Source organism: Lepidochelys kempii, chromosome 4, assembly GCF_965140265.1.
Source record: "Lepidochelys kempii isolate rLepKem1 chromosome 4, rLepKem1.hap2, whole genome shotgun sequence".
Classification (NCBI taxonomy): domain Eukaryota; kingdom Metazoa; phylum Chordata; order Testudines; family Cheloniidae; genus Lepidochelys; species Lepidochelys kempii.
This window is the reverse complement of record NC_133259.1, coordinates 29922276-29941305: the sequence shown is the minus strand read 5'-3', so window position 1 is coordinate 29941305 and position 19030 is coordinate 29922276. Positions and strand designations below refer to the sequence as shown.

The 19030-nt window shown below is 41.3% G+C and overlaps 1 protein-coding gene across 6 annotated transcripts in view; it reads right to left on the bottom strand.

The window, feature by feature from the left end:
• GSTCD (glutathione S-transferase C-terminal domain containing) overlaps positions 1-19030 on the bottom strand; it is a 124257-nt gene that overhangs the window by 79585 nt on the left and 25642 nt on the right. The gene's annotated exons all lie outside the window — the stretch shown is intronic.

Here is a 19030-nt window from a genome sequence, read left to right as displayed (position 1 = left end):
AGAAAACAAATTGCTTTGCAATACTGAATCTTAAAAGAATGAGAAATCTGCCTCCAAGATCAATGGTTGCCTGACCTTCAAAAAGCATTTTTTGCCCTCCAAAGCTAAATGCTCTTCTGTTTGGTAGAGATTATTGTTCCTGATGGATGCCATTCTAGTGCCTTGAAAAATACAAATCAAGATGACCATGTGCTAGGCAAATATCTCTAATAAATTTTTCCTTTTGTTGGAAAAAACCCTAACTTTATTACGTCTTTAAATGCTGATCGCCAGAGCATAATTTACAAATAACCCAACGCCACATACAGATAATATCAGGTAAGCAAACGCTGTGTGGGACCCAGGAGGTGAGTTTTACTTCCTCAGGGCTGTAGTGATGTTTTTTTTTTAAAGGTGCAACTTTAAATGCCGTCAATGTCGAGGCAGAAAGATTTGTGGCCTAAAAACCTTGATAATGTCTCTGTAAATATATAGTGCCAAATTCTCTAGCAGTGTAAATGAGAAGCCAGTGGATTTTTTTGCCCTTCCATATTCAGAATTCATAACTACTTTGACTACGGATAAGAAAGGGGCAAGGGAAAATTATACACACTTCACCTACTTATTAATATTCTATTTAATGCCTCTTCTCAAAGCATAGACATCCTGGACTTAATCATTTAAATCAACAATTCATTTCACATCATATACAAATAATTTGAGACTAGTAGCGACCCCTACATCATCATATGTTCACAAACAGCTTCAACATATTTTTTGCTACAGACATGCTAGCAGGAAAGAATCCTAAAATCAGACGAGCAGTTCCCTCTAGAAAAAATATTGAAGCACATACCAAATGAAAAGGAGAAGGAAAGTAAGAAGTATCTTCTGCTCTAAAAATTTATGTATAAGGCATTAAGTTAAACTTTCTCCAGTCCACAGTATTTGCCAATATTTCTACTCAACATGCCTATGACTAACCAATTCTGGAACCGTTAATGAGAACTAAGTTACTGTAAAACATTACAATAAAGTAAGCTTTCTCCCCAAAAGACATTCAGGACCAGAGCCTCATCTGGTGTAAAGCATGGTTTATTAAAAGAAAAGATAGACTACAGCTACCTTTAATATGTTGGATTACTCAGGTTTCCTGAATTCTGCTTCTTACAGAAGTTCAGTTACAATATGATATGAGCAAAAAGAAAAGGAGGACTTGTGGCACCGTAGAGACTAACAAATTTATTTGAGCATAAGCTTTCTTGAGCTACAGCTCACTTCATCGGATGCATTCAGTGGAAAATACAGTGGGGAGATTTATATACACAGAGAACATAAAACAATGGGTGTTATCACACACACTGTAATGACAGTGATCAGGTAAGGTGAGCTACTACCAGCAGGAGAGCGGAGGGACGGGATAGGGACGGGGTGGGGGGTTATCACCTTTTGTCATGATAATCAAGGTGGAGGCTGCTAGGCAGCTCTCCAACACACTTTCTACAAGCCATTACCCTCTGATCCCACTGAGAAAAGAAACTACAGCATTTGCTCAAGAAACTCCCTGAAAAAGCACAAGAACAAATCTGCACAGACACATCCCTGGAACCCCGACCGGGGTATTCTATCTGCTACCCAAGATCCATAAACCTGAAAATCCTGGACGCCCCATCATCTCAGGCATTGGCACCCTGTCAGCAGGATTGTCTGGCTATGTAGACTCCCTCCTCAGGCCCTACGCTACCAGCACTCCAGCTATCTTCGAGACACCACTGACTTCCTGAGGAAACTACAATCCATCGGTGATCTTCCTGAAAATACCATCCTAGCCACGCTGGATGGAGAAGCCCTCTGCACCAACATTCCACACAAAGATGGACTACAAGCCGTCAGGAACAGTATCCCTGATAATGTCATGGCAAACCTGGTGGCTGAACTTTGTCCTCACCCATAACTATTTCATGTTTGGGGACAATGTATACCTTCAAATCAGCAGCACTGCAATAGGTACCCGCATGGCCCCACAGTATGCCAACATTTTTATGGCTGACATAGAACAACGCTTCCTCAGCTCTTGTCCCCTAATGCCCCTACTCTACTTGCGCTACATTGATGACATCTTCATCATCTGGACCAATGGAAAAGAATCCCTTGAGGAATTCCACCATGATTTCAACAATTTCCATCCCACCATCAACCTCAGCCTGGACCAGTCCACACAAGAGATCCACTTCCTGGACACTAGGGTGCTAATAAGTGATGATCACATAAACACCACCCTGTACCGGAAACCTACTGACCGCTATGCCTACCTACATGCCTCCAGCTTTCATCCAGACCACACCACACGATCCATCGTCTACAGCCAAGCTCTACGATACAATCGCATTTGCTCCAACCCCTCAGACAGAGACAAACACCTACAAGATCTCTATAAAGCGTTCTTACAACTACAATACCCACCTGCTGAAGTGAAGAAACAGATTGACAGTGCCAGAAGAGTACCAAGAAGTTACCTACTACAGGACAGGCCCAACAAAGAAAACAACAGAACGCCACCAGCCATCACCTTCAGCCCCCATCTAAAACCTCTCCAACGGATCATCAAGGATCTACAACCTACCCTGAAGGACAACCCATCACTCTCAGATCTTTGGAGACAGACCAGTCATTGCTTACAGATAGCCCCCCCAACCTGAAGCAAATACTCACCAGCAACCACACAACAGAACCACTAACCCAGGAACCTATCCTTGCCACAAAGCCCGTTGCCAACTGTGTCCACATATCTATTGATGGAACACCATCCTAGGGCCTAATCACATCAGCCACACTATCAGAGGCTCGTTCACCTGCACATCTACCAATATGATATATACCATCATGTGCCAGCAATGCCCCTCTGCCATGTACATTGGCCAAACTGCACAGTCTCTACGTAAAAGAATAAATGGACACAAATCAGACGTCAAGAATTATAACATTAAAAAAACAGTTGGAGAACACTTCAATCTCTTTGGTCACTCGATTACAGACCTAAAAGTGGCAATTCTTCAATAAAAAAACTTCAAAAACAGACCCCAACGAGAAACTGCTGAATTGGAATTAATTTGCAAACTGGATACTATTAATTTAGGCTTGAATAAAGACTGGGAGTGGATGGGTCATTACACAAAGTAAAACTATTTCCCCATGTTTATTCCCCCCGCTGTTCCTCAGATGTTCTTGTCAACTGCTGGAAATGGCCCACCTTGGTTATCACTACAAAAGGTTCCCCCCCACCCACCCCCACTCTCCTGCTGGTAATAGCTCACCTTACTTGATCACTCTCGTTACAGTGTGTATGGTAACACCCATTGTTACATGTTCTCTGTGTATAGAAATCTCCCCACTGTATTTTCCACTGCATGCATCCGATGAAGTGAGCTGTAGCTCACGAAAGCTTATGCTCAAATAAATTTGTTAATCTCTAAGGTGCCACAAGTCCTCCTTTTCTTTTTGCCGATACAGACTAACACGGCTGCTACTCTAAAATAGGATATGAGGTAATTCAATGAACTCTACCCATATGTGAAGGACAAATATCTATTAATGACAACCACTTTGAAGAGTAATCTTCTCTTTCAATCTTGGAATTGTTTCAGAGTAACAGCCGTGTTAGTCTGTATTTGCAAAAAGAAAAGGAGTACTTGTGGCACCTTAGAGACTAACCAATTTATTTGAGCATAAGCCTTCATGAGCTACAGCTCACTTCATCGGATGCATACTGTGGAAAGTACAGAAGACCTTTTTATACACACAAACCATGAAAACATGGGTGTTTACCACTATAAAAGATTTTCTCTCCCCCCACCCCACTCTCCTGCTGGTAATAGCTTATGTAAAGTGATCACTCTCCTTACAATGTGTATGATAATCAAGGTGGGCCATTTCCAGCACAAATCCAGGTTTTGTCCCCCTGACAAAATCCCCCCCAATAAACCCTCTCTCCTGTTGGTAATAGCTTATCGAAAGTGATCACTCTCCTTGGAATTAGTGTTCTCCAAATTTTGTTGTTTTTAAAAAAATTATTGAAGTACTTTACAAATCTAGCAACGCCCTTAGAGGCCAGCAAGGTTAAACATATACAAAGGATGAGCATCAATCAATACTTTCTCTCTTTTCTAAGATGAACAGTTCCAGTTATTTTAGTCTCTCTTAATATGGAAGCTGTTCCATACCCCTAATCATTTTTGTCGCTCTACTTGTTTCCCCCGCCCTCCCCATTCTAATTTTTTGAGATGAGGTGACTGGAACTGCACACAGCATTCAAACTGTGGGCATACCATGGATTTATACAGTGGCAAAATCTTCTGTCTTATTATCTATCCTGTGCCTAATGATTCCTAACTTTGTTAGCTTTTTTGACTGCCACTGCACATTGAAAACGTTTGCTCAGAGAACTATCCAGGATGACTCCAAAATAATTTTCCTGAGTGATAATAGCTAATTTAGAACCCATTGTTTTGTATGTATAGTTGGGATCATGTTTTCCAATGTGCAGTAACTTGTATTTATGAACAGTGGATTTCACCTGACATTTTGTCACACAGTTTAGTGAGATCCTTTTGTAACTCTTTAGTCAGCTTTGGACTTAACTATCTTGAGTAATTTTGTATCATCAGCAAACTTTGCCACCTCACTGTTTTACCCCCTTTTCCAGATCATTTATGAATATATTGAACAGCACAGGTCCCGGTACAGAGTCTTGTGGGACTGTGCTATTTACCTCTTTCCATTCTGAAAACTGACCATTTATTATCATCCCCTATATCCTGTCTTTTAACCGAAGAGAACCTGCCCTCTTCTCCCATGACTGCTTACTTTGCTTAAGAGCCTTTGGTGTGAGATCTTGTCAAAGGCTTTCACATGCTTGTTGACATACCCAAAGAATTCTAATTGACTAGTAAGGCATGATTTCCCTTTACAAAAGTTGTGCTGACTCTTCCCCCACATATTGTGTTCATCTATGTGTCTGTTCTGCTCTTTGCTACAGTTTCAACCAATTTGCCAGTACTGAAGTTGGGTTTACAGGCCTGTAATTGACATGAGTGCCCCTGGAGCTTTTTTTTAAAAATCAGTGTCACATTAGCTATCTACCAGTTATCCACTACAAACAACGATGAGTACTTGTGGCAACTTAGAGACTAACAAATGTATCTGGGCATAAGCTTTCATGGGCTAAGACCCACTTCGTCGGATGCATAGAGTGGAAATACAGTAGGAAGATATATATACATAGTACATGAGAAGATGGGAGTTGCCGTACCAATTCTAATGAGACAATTCAATTAAAGTGAGCTACTATCAGCAGGGGGAAAAATCACTTTTATAGTGGTGATCAGGTGGCCCATTTCAAACAGCTGACAAGGAGGTGTGAGTAACAGTAGGGGGAAAAATAGCATAGGGAAATTAGTTTTTATAGTTCTTATAGTGACCCATCCACTCCCAGTCTTTATTCAGGCCTAATTAGATGGTATCCAGTTTGCAAATTAATTCCAGTTCTGCAGTCTCTCATTGGAGTCTGTATTTGAAGTTTCTTTGTTGAAGAATTGCCACTTTTAAATCTGTTATTGAGTGTCCAGGGAAGTTGAAGTGTTCTCTGACTGTTTTTTTAATGTTATAATTCTTGACGTCTGATTTGTGTCCATTTATTCTTTTGCGCAGAGATTGTCCAGTTTGACCAATGTACATGGCAGAGGGGCACTGCTGGCACACGATGGCATATATCACATTGGTAGGCATATATCACCCATTATTATTGGCTTTTCTGTTTTTGTAGTCTCCCTAATCTCCCTAAGCATTTCACAATCACCATCACCATCATGGTCAGTAGTGTATTCCTACTGCTTTACTCTTATTATTCAAGTATGGAATTTCGATCCATAGAAATTCTATAGGACTCTAGGAATAGTTTGATTCATTTAAGATTTTTACTATATTTGACTATATGATCTTTTTCCCCTCTCCTGCACTAGCGCAATATAGTCTGTCATTCCTATGTATTTTGCACCCCAATATTACCATGTCCCATTCATTATCATCATTCCACCAAGTTTTTGTGAAGCCTCTTATATCAATATCCTCATTTAATACCAGGCACTCAAGTTCACCCATTTTAGTATTTAGATTTCTGGCATTTGTATACAAACACTTACAAAATTTGTCAACCTTTAGTTGTCTGCCTTCATGTGACGTAACTGAATGGGACTCTTTTTCATTTGACTGTCTCGCTTCAGTTCCTATCTGTACGTTATCAACTTCTATCCTATCCTCTTTACTAGGATATAGAGTATTTCTTTTAATAAATCCTCCCCTACAGGATGTCTCTGTCCTAACTGTGTACTCCTCCACACCAGTCAGCTTTCCCCCAGCCCTTAGTCTAAAACACTGTCTACAACCTTTTAAATTTTACATGCCAGCAATCTGGTTCTTTTTTGGTTTAGGTGGAGCCCATCCTTCCTGTATACGGTCCTCCTTTCCCAAAAGGTTCCCGAGGTCCTAATGAGCTAAATCCCTCCTTTTAATGCCAGGATCTCATCCATCATTGAGACCCTGTATTTCTTCCTGTCTAACTGGCTCTGCAAATGAACTGGAAGCATTTAAGAGAATGCTACCAAGGTGGTCCTGGACTTTAATCTCTTACTTAAGAAGCCTAAATTTGGCCTCCAGGACCTTTCTCTATATCACTGGTACCTACATATACCATGACCACCAGCTCTGCCCAAGCACATAAGTCTGTCTAGATGTCTCGAGAGATCCACAACCTTCACACAAAGTATGCAATTTAACATGAGGTTCTTCCAGTCATCAAAAACCCAACTATTTGTATTTCTGATAATCAAATCCTGCATTACTTTTACCTGTCTCTTCTGAAGAACATGAGTCTCTTCCCCCAGAGGGGTAACCTCAGTGTGAAAGGATGCAATGATATCATCTGGAAGGAGAGCCCCAACAGTGGGATTGTTTCCCTCCACTCCAGCTCGATGTTCTCATTTCCCAAGACTTTCATCCTCCTCAACAGCCCAGAGGCTGTCAGCCTGGAGGTGAGACCTCTCTACTGCATCCCTGAAAGTCTCCTCTATGTATCTCTCTGTCTCTCTCAGCTCTGCCAGTTCAGCCACACTGGTTTCAAATGCCCATTCTCGGTCTCAGAGGGCCATGAGTTGCTAGCACTGAATATACATCACCTACCCATGAAGTAGGTAATAGTATATGCTGCGTTCAGTGCAATAAACAAGACAGTCCTCACACTGCTCTTCTGCCTGCTTTATTTTTTCTCCTGCAGTATTTTTTTTTTTTAGGACAGTTATTGACTTAAATTTAGAGTATGTTTTTTAGTTGTATTTGCCACTAACACTCCCTCACAAAACTCCTGTTTGTTGCTCCTATTCGCTAGCTCCACTGGTAGCTGGAGCTGGCTTTTTAACCCCCTGTTCTCCCTGAATAAGCCCAGCCTCCTTGTCAAGGGGTCATAAAAGGGCTATGGATCAAAGGATGGCAGGCTAGTCTCATTAATTAGCTCTTAGCCTAGTCTAGCAAGCTGCTTGGCTCAGCGCACAGACCCACAACAGACTACACTATAATCTTCAAGCAAGCAAGCCATTATACAAACTATCAGACAACAAGCTAATAGACAGTCATCCCAAAAGACACAGTCTCTCCTTCACTAGGAAAACTGCCTCGCAAAACTCCTGTTTGCTGAGCTGGTTTGCCAAATTTCAAGTTTTAATTAAAAAAACTACACTCATTACAAACTATGTTATGAAATCTACTACCTCTATGCCTTGCCTCTCCAAGCTGCAAAGTTTAGCTAGCACTTCATCCACTGTTTCAGCGCACCGTTCATTCATTCATTTGCTAGAAAATTTCATTTAAGGAAAGCAATTCCCTCTTGCCTGGGCTCCATCTGCCATGGTAATGGCTGTGCCTTCTGAGGAAATTTAAGGCACTCAGCTCTGTCCAGAAGGACCCCCTAAGACATTCACAAACTTACTAACTGCAGTTTCTATATGTTACATACAGCTTGTAGTCCTACACCCGGGTAAAGTATGTCCCAAGCAAGCAGACTGAGTTAGTTACTGTCTGGTTTTGAATTTCACAACTGAATTAAAAACAAAGAGAAATGAAAAATGTTTGTTTTGAAAAAAAATGCTTTCCTTCTAAAAATAATTATAGCCTCTCTCTCCTTAACCTCCCCTTCTCCTTTCTCTTTTCAAAGTGAATTTAGTGCTTAGGAAAGGTGATAGCCTTGGAGACTCAAATCACCTATCTCCCAGTAGAACAAGGGCAGTTGTTGTGAAAGCTCCCCATACTTCCAATATGCTTCAGGTGAACCTAAAGGAATCACCAATACTAGTTCCAGGGTAGCTCAGTGACCCTGGCTCTCCCAATCTTCTTCTTGGAGACAAGGTCTGGCATAAAAAAAAATGAAATTCAAGGTAAAAACACTTCCACAAAAACAGAGCCAGGAGCACAGACAACAACTCAAATTAAGACTTCAGGATCCAGCTCAAGACCAATTACAATGTTAATAGGGTAGAGAACCCTGCACTGCTGCCTACCAGAGACTAAGTCTCCCTTAGTTCTTCATCTGGGTGAGAAGCCTGTTCAAATATAAAAAGAAAAGAAAAAGGAGGATTTGTGGCACCTTAGAGACTAACAAATTTATTTGAGCATAAGCTTTCGTGAGCTACAGCATCCAAGCTGTAGCTCACGAAAGCTTATGCTCAAATAAATGTGTTAGTCTCTAAGATGCCACAAGTCCTCCTTTTCTTTTTGCGGATACAGACTAACATGGCTGCTACTCTGAAACCTGTTCAAATATAGTGTCCTACCTCTCATCCATCATCTTAAATCTTCCAGAGAATACCATCATCACACATACAGTTATTTCACAAAAATTAACTTTTCAGACACCACCCTGTCAGAAGAAATTTTTCAAACAATGTCACATGACACTTTAAGCTTGCTCACAACTGATTTTGCATTCTTATTGAGCTCAGTATTGTTTTATTTTATGACACTCTGCTTCCACTGTTGCTACTAATCTATATATTGCACGATTTGCTGATGTATTTTGTAATACACCCTCTATTCTCATCTTTACCACCTCCACCATGTTATCCCATCCTTCTATTTACTCTCTACAACTCTTATATCCTCTTACTTCCTCTCCTCCCACCATCCTAGCCTTCTAATCTATTCACATCTACTGGGCTAAAATGCCCGATGTGACGCTTCTTGGGGCACCAAGAGGTTTGAGTCATTTTACCACCTGAGGGGGAGTCTTGCATGTGCCACCTGGTTGTTAGCACAGTCAGCCACTCAAGCACACTCCTCTAGGCTACACCAGCCCTGTCTTTTCCTTGCAGATTGACAACAGAAGCCCCCCAGCCCACGAGTCCCTTCAAAATGTCCCCTGATCACTGGATACTCACAGGAATCCCACATCCTCTGTTCCCAAAGGAACAGTGTGCCACATTGAATCAGTTTTACCTTGGACCACTGTTCCTGTATCACACACAGCACTTGAGTTCAATTACAAAACAAAAGGAAATGTATTTAAGACAGAATAGAGATTCAAATAAATATCAGTGAGAGACAGGAACAAATGGTTACATATAAAAAGTCATAAACACATATTCTTGAGCTTAAATATAACTAACAAGTTATGGTCCTATCTAAAGGAGCTTATCTCACCCCAAAGTTCTTTCCAGTGTTTTCAACCAAGCTTGGCTAAGATTCCTTTTTCATGAAGCAAACCCACTGTTAGTTTACTTGCTAGGTGAAGGATGCTAGAGTATCTCTCTGCACTCTCAAACATACCAGAATAGACCTCTGATGTTCACCTCAAATTAGAGGTCCCTTCACTGTTTACTTCTTACTGTTAAATTATTTCTGAATTCCCTACCAGATGGTCATTAGCATTTGACTTAGAATGCTAACAGACTCCTAATGTATGACATACAATACATACTGGTCCACCATGGATATAAGCATCTCCCATCTCCTGTCTGGAGAAGTTTGTCTCAAGACACACTAGCTATGAGTGATCTGCTTTTAACCACAGACCTATAAAACATAATTTTTAGAATACATACATTACCCCTCACATATATTCCATATATACATCTCTCAATGATTATGATGACCAGTATGAAACAGGCTTTCAGTTGAGAATTTACATGACTGCTCTGGTGAACCCATGGGATCTCTGTACCCCATGCCCTCTGCCAGCTGGCATCAGAGATCCTGGAGTCACAACCAGGCCCCATGGCTCCTGAATGCCTAATTCATCTCATCTTTGCTCGCATTTCTCTACTTAACTTCTCTTCTTCTTCTGCCTCACCAATAAGACAGAGCAAGGGCACAGTTTGAATGAAGAGCAAAAAAGCATTTAATTATAAATTTTGCAATGTAAGAACCATGTCTACTTTTATTTTTGTACAGCACTTACCACGGCAGGGTACCTGATCTTGGGTGGGGCTTCTGGATGCCACAGTAATATAAATGTTTAATACAAAGCAATAATATCAGGTTTCAGAGGAGCAGCCGTGTTAGTCTGTATTGGCAAAAAGAAAAGGAGGACTTGTGGCACCTTAGAGACTGACCCATTTATTTGAGCGTGAGCTTTCAACCTAAATAAAATGTGCTAGTACTGCCATCCTCAAAAGCTCCTTGCTGTAATGAGGAGCTATGACAGCAAGGCGGTCCAATTAAACTTCTGTAGTGAAAAATGCATTCTACGAACTTCAGTATGTTCACAACAGAATACAAAGTATGAATGTTTAATTTAAGATAGTTTAAAGCTAGTACCAAGTATATTTTTCATACTATTAAATGAAAATACTATTTGGCAGCAAATTAAATTAACTGTGGATAAAAACAAAGTGTATCTGAATTGAAACATTTGCTCCCATTTCTCAAATTTATGAACATTAATAAAAGGAACTTTATTTACCAAACTATAGGAGTAATCTGTTTGAAAGCCACTTTATACAATAGAAATGCATTATTCAAACCCAGATTTAAAATCTTGTCACATCCAATCACTTTGTTTTCCTACATGTCAAGTAGGGTCTAATAATAAAACACTGAGAATTTATATAGCCCCAATCAGTCTCCATCTGTAAAAAAAAAAAAGCAGATGACATACAGTGTAGTAACAGTCAGAACAGCAGAGCTGAACTGGTAGCTAAATCTAATCGAAAGGCAACACTAGTTCTCTAACCTATATATTTTTTTCTTCAGTATGGTTCCACTGTTCTGTACAGAAATCATAATCCATGGGGTCCCTCTCCAATCTTGCTAAAGAAGGTAGAGTTGTTTTGGGAGGGAAGGGAGGCAGAAACCTCCCACTGCTGGCACACTTGGTGAGCTAGCTACGCATTCCCTAAATAATATTTCCAAAGATGATACAAAACTAGAAATGTTGGAGGTTTTTTTGGCAAACTAGGATTGAATAAAACACTCATAACCATTGTGCAGATGCCATTATTGTGACTATTTCAGCAAGCCTGCCAGCAGGAAAAGGTATCCACTTCCAAAAAAACCCCAGAAAAACCTCCAACTCTTCCTCCATTTAGCTATCCAGCTCTCCAGATGTTTTAATCCAGCCCTCGAGTTCCTGCCGGGGTGGGGTCTGGGGTTTGCCCTGCTCCGCATGGCTCCCAGAAACAGTGGCATGTCCTCCCCACTATGGCTCCTACACATAGGAGCAGCCAAGGGGCTCTGCATACTGCCCCCGCAGCTCCCACTGGCTGGGAACCGTGGCCGATGGGAGCTTCAGGGGCAGCGCCTGCAGACAGGGCGTTGCGCAGAGCCTCCTGGCTGCACCTCCATGTAGAAGCTGGAGGGGGGACATGCCACTGCTTCTGGGAGCGGCTTGAGGTAAGCGCTGCCTGGAACCTGCACCCCTGACCCTCTCCCGCACCCCAACCCGCTGCCCCAGCCCTGATCCCCCTCCCTACACCTCAGTCCCAGCCCTCCTGCACCCCCAACCCCTCATCCCCAGCCCTCACCGCCCTCCCCACCCCCCACAAACACCTGAACACCCAATTTCGTGAACATTCATGGCCCTCCATACAATTGCCATACCCAGATGTGGCCCTCAGGCCAAAACGTTTGCCCACCCCTGAATTAGCTGGATGGGCAGGATACCCTGTCAATTATGACTGCTTTTTTCCCCCCCAGAAAACTGGATCCAGCACAAGAGAAATTTCCAAAAAATAATGGCCCCTATGAATCACCTCTTCAGACGTTTTCCTATCCAACAGAAGGAATCAGCCACCTAGATACAGTGTGAATGGAAACTGCCAATCCAATATTCAAAGACAGGAAGCAAACAAAAAAATCAATTTGACTTCCACAAACGTTAGACTCTTTTAATATAACTTTTACCTGTCACCTTTATGCAATTTATCAGCCAAACTAGAAAATTATTTTAACACAAGGGCTCTATCCACAAACTGACAAGAAGTCTGAAACAGCATTATGTAATACTGAGAGATTCTATCTTAAAGGTTAGGAGTACTTGTGGCACCTTAGAGACTAACAAATTTATTAGAGCATAAGGTTTCGTGAACGACAGCTCATTCACTGGATGCATACCGATGAAGTGAGCTGTAGCTCACGAAAGCTTGTGCTCTAATAAATTTGTCAGTCTCTAAGGTGCCACAAGTACTACTTGTCTTTTTACGGATACAGACTAACACGGCTGCTACTCTGAAACCTATCTTAAAGGTTATTTTTCTTTCAAATATTAAAAGAAACTGGGCAACAATAATGCAAGCAGTTGCATAACTTTCCAGCAAGAGAATTTCTCAGCAGGAAACCAGCAACAGAAAGTTAATCTTAGGAAGACAGATATATTAAATTATAAACCATAAATCTATTCATGAAGCAGCTCAGGGCTATCAGGACTTTGAGGATCGCACCTACATCAAACACAGGTGCCACCAATTTCTGAACTGAAGGGCACCACAAAATAATATTACATGGCAAGAGATCTTATTTCCACATAAAGAGGAAATGTTTGCATATACGCCCTTGTGGGTCTTAAGTGGATTGAATTTGTTATTTCAGTGTGCTGGCCATTCAACCAGTCTCTAAAATGATGTTTGTGCTTTTCAAAAAAGAAAGCAAACCTTTCCCACTTTTGCAGAGGGATGTTACCTTTCACTAGCTTCATGGGGGTTGGCAGTATATGTAGGACTTAAGAGAAACTCTATTATACAAGTTTATATACAAATATATAAACTCTATTATACAGCAGTCAAACCGCCCATGAAAAGCCTAAAAGTACTTCAGGACCAGTGACCTGTTTCTAAGTGCTCTCTGCCTACACAGAATCCATGTACAGCAGACTGCCAAGGTCCTAGCAAGGCAGGGGTGCTGGAACAATTTTTATAGTGGGGGTGCCGAGAACCAAAACTGTAAACCCTGTAAATAATGGAAACCACTACAAGCCAGGGGGTGCAGCAACACCCAGAATTCCAGCACCTATGTTTCAAGGTAAAATAATATTGTCAGGAAAGGGCCAAAATTATCATCATGATTCCAACAGTCTGTTTAGAAAGCTCACATAAATACAGAAGCAGTATACTGGCATTAAGATTCTAATATGCTCTTAGGCCATCATCTTTAGAGTACCTTCCCTGAGAATTCCCCATTATCTGGATATGTATTTCTTCATTTTGCAGTTGTAAATCTGGAATAGGCATGTCCCAACAGCTGTTTTACGACATCCTAATGCAATTCCCATTCAGAATCCACATGTTCTGGAAATGTCTGCTCAGGAAACTAGCCTGTAAATTAGAATCTCAAGAACAACCATCACCAGCAGGGTGGTGGTGTGAATAAAAAAATTCCAGAGGTTACTAACCTACATGAACAAACACAGAACCTGCTACCTGTATCAGTTGATATAGTACAAGTCCATGACATCACCTGCAAGCCTGTAAGTGAACTAGATTCACACAAAAATTCCCTGCAATTCCAATGGCTTTATGAATAGTTTATGGTAAGTGTGTAACCATCTGGAAGACAATGGATAGTATATGAGATGCCTGCAAAACGTCACCATGACTTCTAACATTACAAACTGTTTTAGTGCACTCCTGAAAACACATTGTATCCTTCTGGCCACTGGGTTAAGCAATCTAGATAAAAAACTAGGTACATAAAATAATGTGGGGTGGTCAACCACATGCAGCTCTTCAGAAGTTAATATGCGGCTCCTTGTATAGGCACCAACTCGGGGCTGGAGCTACAGACGCCAACTTTCCAACGTGCCAGGGGGTACTCACTGCTCAACCTCTGTCTCTGCCGCAGGCCCTGTTCCCAGTCCACCCCTTCCCGGCCCCTGCCCTGAGCCTGCAGTGCCCTCACTCCTCCTCCCTCCCTCCAGAGCCTCCTGCACACCACGAAACAGCTCATCAGGAGGTGCAGTAAAGGAGGGAGCTGCTGATCGGTGGGGCTGCCAGTGGGTGGGAGACGCTGGGAGCGGCAATGGGGGGGAAGCCGATGGGGAGGCAGCTGACGTATTACTGTGGCTCTTTGGCAATGTCCATTGGTAATTTCTGGCTCCTTCTCAGGCTCAGCTTGGCCACCCCTGAAATAATGTATCAGTTGGAGACAAGATGTCATACATCTCAGAAAGAATAAGATGACAATCATGTTCCTGTTCTGAACTCAAACACCCAGTTGCCAAAAAGCACAAGTCTTTCCTTCTAGCAAACACTAGCAGCTCATTTTTTGTGGCTGAAAGCAAGACCTAGATTTTTTTTTTTAAGATTTGGTGGGCATTTTCTGTTGGCACTGCCTAATTTTCTCTGGCCTTGCCCAAAACTGAAGCCTTGCCAATGTAACTAGATAGCCATCACAACTATACTTTTAATGAAGATGCACAGCAAGTCCTTGAGACCACAGAGAACACTTTAAACTGACAGATTCTTCCTGGTTTCAGAGTAACAGCCGTGTTAGTCTGTATTCGCAAAAAGAAAAGGAGTACTTGTGGCACCTTGGAGACTAACCAGTTTATTTGAGCATAAGCTTTTGTGAGCTAAGTGAGCTGTAGGGCACGAAAGCTTATGCTCAGATAAATTGGTTAGTCTCTAAGGTGCCACAAGTACTCCTTTAGATTCTTCTTGGTGTTGACAGCCTGGGGAACTTCCTCTGGGATTACATCACAGTGACATCAGAGAACATAAACCTTTTCAATCTATTCCTGTATCCAGTCCCTAGCTTGCATTTGAAGCAACTGGAAATTATTCCATTTTATGTGGCAATTAAGGTTTCTAAAATTCAAGATAAAACTCAGAAGTTCAAGGGAGTTTTGTGGACAAGGAAATACTAGGATTAATGCCTTAAGACAGACTGATTTACACTTCTGTCCACGCCTCCTCCAGTGGAGGTTTGGCAGTTTACTTTTTACTTCCTTATTTTTAAAGCAGTACCGGTAAAACAATGTTGAAGAATTACTTATCTGAGGAAAATTTGCCTTAGCCACAGGACACAGGAGAAAAAGGAAATAGACAGCAATGATTTTTGTGAAACAACACTATGTCTGGCAGACTGAGGAGCTATCTCCCATGAAGGGAAAAAAGTCTGAATCCTTGAAGAAAACACATTTGTAGTCTGAGTAACTAGAAGCCTCAAGAGGTTCCAAACACATTTGTCAAGGGTCTGAGAAGAGATCGTTTTCTGAAATACTGCTGTTTTGAACCAGACAAAAACATTCAGAGTCCCAGGAAAATTCAGTATGCAGGTATTTGGGCTCACAGGAATTTACAGATGCGAATAAGAATTAAAGGGCCCAGCGGTGCATGGAACTGTACACATTCAAAACAACCTACCAACTCTTCTATGGAGTCAGAGAACGCTACCTAATGTGCTGGAGGAGTTGAAGAGGAAATCGTAAACCTACACAAGAGAAAAATGGTGTAAAGTTTCCAAGTCTAATTAATGTAAGATTTCTTGTGCAAGGGACTAGAATCTGCTGATGCTTCAGGGGGGGTGTATAATTCATAACAACACTCACCATACTGATTAGTATGCCATCACGAAGTTGCAGTGGAAAACATAGCATTGGACATAAATGGAAAAACATTTAATAGTTTTCTTCCCCAATTTAACTGAGTCTGTCTGGGCAACAATTAAATTGGGGAAGAAAACTATTAGAGCCTCCCCTGGGATAGTGCTTGGGGTGTGCTATAGACCGCCGGGATCTAATTTGGATATGGATAGAGCCCTTTTTAATGTTTTTAATAAAGTAAATACTAATGGAAACTCTGTGATCATGGGAGACTTTAACTTCCCAGATATAGACTGGAGGACGAGTGCTAGTAATAATAATAGGGCTCAGATTTTCCTAGATGCGATAGCTGATGGATTCCTTCAGCAAGTAGTTGCTGAACCGACTAGAGGGGATGCCATTTTAGATTTGGTCTTGGTGAGTAACGAGGACCTCATAGAGGAAATGGTTGTAGGGGATAATCTTGGCTCAAGTGATCATGAGCTAATTCAGTTCAAATTGAATGGAAGGATTAACAAAAATAAATCTGCAACTAGGGTTTTTGATTTCAAAAGGGCTGACTTTCAAAAATTAAGGAAATTAGTTAGGGAAGTGGATTGGACTGAAGAATTTATGGGTTTAAAGGTAGAGGAGGCCTGGGATTATTTTAAATTAAAGCTGCAGAAGCTATCGGAAGCCTGCATCCCAAGAAAGGGGAAAAAATTCATAGGCAGGAGTTGTAGACCAAGCTGGATGAGCAAGCATCTTAGAGAGGTAATTAAGAAAAAGCAGAAAGCATATAGGGAGTGGAAGAACGGAGGGATCAGTAAGGAAAGCTACCTTATTGAGGTCAGAATATGTAGGGATAAAGTGAGACAGGCTAAAAGTCAAGTAGAGTTGGACCTTGCAAAGGGAATTAAAACCAATAGTAAAAGGTTCTATAGTCATATAAATAGGAAGAAAACAAAGAAAGAAGAAGTGGGACCGCTAAAAACTGAGGATGGAGTGGAGGTCAAGGATAATCTAGGCATGGCCCAATATCTAAACAAATACTTTGCCTCAGTGTTTAATAAGACTAAAGAGGATCTTAGGGATAATGGTAGCATGATAAATGGGAATGAGGATATGGAGGTAGACATCACCATATCTGAGGTAGAAGCGAAACTCAAACAGCTTAATGGGACTAAATCGGGGGGCCCAGATAATCTTCATCCAAGATTATTAAAAGAATTGGCACAAGAAATTGCAAGCCCATTAGCAAGAATTTTTAATGAATCTGTAAACACAGGGGTTGTACCGTATGATTGGAGAATTGCTAACATAGTTCCTATTTTTAAGAAAGGGAAAAAAAGTGATCCAAGTAATTATAGGCCTGTTAGTTTGACATCTGTAGTATGCAAGGTCTTGGAAAAAATTTTGAAGGAGAAGGTAGTTAAGGACATTGAAGTCAATGGTAAATGGGACAAAATACAACATGGTTTTACAAAAGGTAGATCGTGCCAAACCAACCTGATCTCCTTCTTTGAGAGAGTAACAGATTTTTTAGATAAAGGAAACGCAGTGGATCTAATTTACTTAGATTTTAGTAAGGCGTTTGATACTGTGCCACATGGGGAATTATTAGTTAAATTGGATAAGATGGGCATCAATAGGAAAATTGAAAGGTGGATAGGGAATTGGTTAAAGGGGAGACTACAACGGGTCCTACTGAAAGGTGAACTGTCAAGTTGGAGGGAGGTTACCAGTGGAGTTCCTCAAGGATCAGTTTTGGGACCAATCTTATTTAATCTTTTTATTACTGACCTGGGCACAAAAAGTGGGAGTGTGCTAATAAAGTTTGCAGATGATACAAAGCTGGGAGGTATTGCTAATTTAGAGAAGGACAGGGATACCCTACAGGAGGATCTGGATGACCTTGTAAACTGGAGTAATAGGAATAGGATGAAATTTAATAGTGAGAAGTGTAAGGTCATGCATTTAGGGATTAATAACAAGAATTTTAGTTATAAGCTAGGGACGCATCAACTAGAAGTAACGGAGGAGGAAAAGGACCTTGGAGTATTGGTTGATCATAGGATGACTATGAGCTGCCAATGTGATATGGCTGTGAAAAAAGCTAATGTCGTCTTGGGATGCATCAGGAGAGGTATTTCCAGTAGGGATAAGGAGGTTTTAGTACCGTTATATAAGGCACTGGTGAGACCTCACCTGGAATACTGTGTGCAGTTCTGGTCTCCCATGTTTAAGAAGGATGAATTCAAACTGGAACAGGTACAGAGAAGGGCTACTAGGATGATCCGAGGAATGGAAAACTTGTCTTATGAAAGGAGACTCAGGGAGCTTGGCTTGTTTAGCCTAACTAAAAGAAGGTTGAGGGAAGATATGATTGCTCTCTATAAATATATCAGAGGGATAAATACCAGAGAGGGAGAGGAATTATTTAAACTCAGTACCAATGTGGACACAAGAACAAATGGATATAAACTGGCCACTAGGAAATTTAGATTAGAAATTAGACGAAGGTTTCTAACCATCAGAGGAGTGAAGTTTTGGAATAGCCTTCCGAGGGAAGTAGTGGGGGCAAAAGATCTATCTTGCTTTAAGATTAAACTCGATAAGTTTATGGAGGAGATGGTATGATGGGATAACATGGTTTTGGTAATTAAATATTCATGGTAAATAGGCCCAATGGCCTGTGATGGGTTTTTAGATGGGCTAAGATCCAAGTTACCCGGGAAAGAATTTTCTGTAGTATCTGGCTGATGAATCTTGCCCATATGCTCAGGGTTTAGCTGATCGCCATATTTGGGGTCGGGAAGGAATTTTCCTCCAGGGCAGATTGGAAGGCCCTGGAGGTTTTTCGCCTTCCTCTGTAGCATGGGGCACGGGTCACTTGCTGGAGGATTCTCTGCTCCTTGAGGTCTTCAAACTACAATTTGAGGACTTCAATAGCACAGATATAGGTGTGAGGTCTTTTTTAGGAGTGGTGGGTGAAAT